Genomic DNA, 2,062 nt, shown 5'->3' on the forward strand with positions numbered 1-2,062 from the left:
TGTTCTCCATAGTGGCTGTATCAATTTACATTCTCACCAACAGTGCAAGAAGGTTCCCTTTTCTCCGCACCCTCTCCAGCATTTGTTGTTTGTAGATTTTCTGATGATGCCCATTCTAACTGGTGTGAGGTGATACCTCATTGTAGTTTTGATTTGCATTTCTCTAATAATTAGTGATGTTGAGCAGCTTTTCATGTGCTTCTTGGCCATCAGTATGTCTTCTTTGGAGAAAAGTCTATTTAGGTCTTCTGCCCATTTTTGGATTGGGTTGTTTGTTCTTTTAATATTGAGCTGCATGAGCTGTTTATATATTTTAGAGATTAAACCTTTGTCCATTGACTCATTCACAAATATTTTCTCCCATTCAAAGGGTTGTCTTTTTGTCGTGTTTATGGTTTCCTTTGCTGTGCAAAAGCTTTTAAGTTTCATTAGGTCCCATTTGTTTTGTTTTTTTTTGTTTGTTTTTATTTCCATTACCCTAGGAGGGGGATCAAAAAAGATCTTGCCGTGATTTATGTCAAAGAGTGTTCTTCCTATGTTTTCCTCTAAGAGTTTTATAGTGTCTGGTCTTACATTTAGGTCTCTAATCCATTTTGAGTTTATTTTTGTGTATGGTGTTAGGGAGTGTTCTAATTTCATTCTTTTACATGTAGCTGTCCAGTTTTCCCAGCACCACTTATTGAAGAGACTGTCTTCTCCATTGTACATCCTTGCCTCCTTTGTCATTGATTAGTTGAACATAGGTGCGTGGGTTTACCTCTGGGCTTTCTATATTGTTCCATTGATCTATGTATCTGTTTTTGTGCCAGTACCATATTGTCTTGATTACTGTAGCTTTGTAGTATAGTCTGAAGTCAGGGAGTCTGATCCCTCCAGTTCCGTTTTTTTCCCTCAAGACTGCTTTGGCTATTCGGGGTCTTTTGTGTCTCCATACAAATTTTTAGATTTTTTGTTCTAGTTCCTTTAAAAATGCCATTGGTAATTCGACAGGGATTGCATTGAATCTGTAGATTCTTTTGGGTAGTACAGTCATTTTCACAATATTGATTCTTCCAATCCAAGAACATGGTATATCTCTCCATCTGTTGGTTTCATCTTTAACTTCTTTCATCAGCGTCTTATAGTTTTCTGCATACAGGTCTTTTGTCTCCCTAGGTAGGTTTATTCCTAGGTATTTTATTCTTTTTGTTGCAATAGTAAATGGGAGGGTTTCCTTAATTTCTCTTTCAGATTTTTCATCATTAGTGTGTGGGAATGCAAGAGATTTCTGTGCATTAATTTTGTATCCTGAAACTTTACCAAATTCATTGATTAGCCTCAGTAGTTTTCTGGTGGCATCTTTAGGATTCTTTATGTATAGTATCCTGTCATCTGCAAACAGTGACAGTTTTATTTCTTCTCTTAAAATTTGTATTCCTTTTATTTCTATTCCTTCTCTGATTGCTGAGGCTAGGACTTCCAAAACTATGTTGGATAATAGTGGTGAGAGTGGACATTCTTGTCTCATTCTTCCTCTTAGAGGAAATGCTTTCAGTTTTTCATCACTGAGAATGATGTTTACTGTGGATTTGTCATATGTGGCCTTTATTATGTTGATGTAGGTTCCCTCTATGCCCACTTTCTGGAGAGTTTTTATCATAAATGGGTGTTGAATTTTGTCAAAAGCTTTTTCTGCATCTCTTGAGATGATCATATGGTATTTATTCTTCAATTTGTTAATATGGGGTATCACATTATTGATTTGCATATATTGAAGAATCCTTGCATCCCTGGGATAAATCCCAATTGATCATGGTGTATGATCCTTTTAAAGTGTTGTTGGATTCTGTTTGCTAGTATTTTGTTGAGGATTTTTGCATCTATATTCATCAGTGATATTGGTCTCTAATTTTCCTTTTTTATAGTATCTTTGTCTGGTTTTGGTATCAGGGTGATTGTGGCCTCATAGAAAGAGTTTGGGAGTGTTCCTTCCTCTGCAATTTTTTGGAAGAGTTTGAGAAGGATGGATGTTAGCTCTTCTCTAAATGTTTGATAGAATTCACCTGTGAAGCCATCTTGTCCT

This window comes from Physeter macrocephalus, chromosome 7 (genome assembly GCF_002837175.3).
Source record: "Physeter macrocephalus isolate SW-GA chromosome 7, ASM283717v5, whole genome shotgun sequence".
In the NCBI taxonomy this organism is placed as follows: domain Eukaryota; kingdom Metazoa; phylum Chordata; class Mammalia; order Artiodactyla; family Physeteridae; genus Physeter; species Physeter macrocephalus.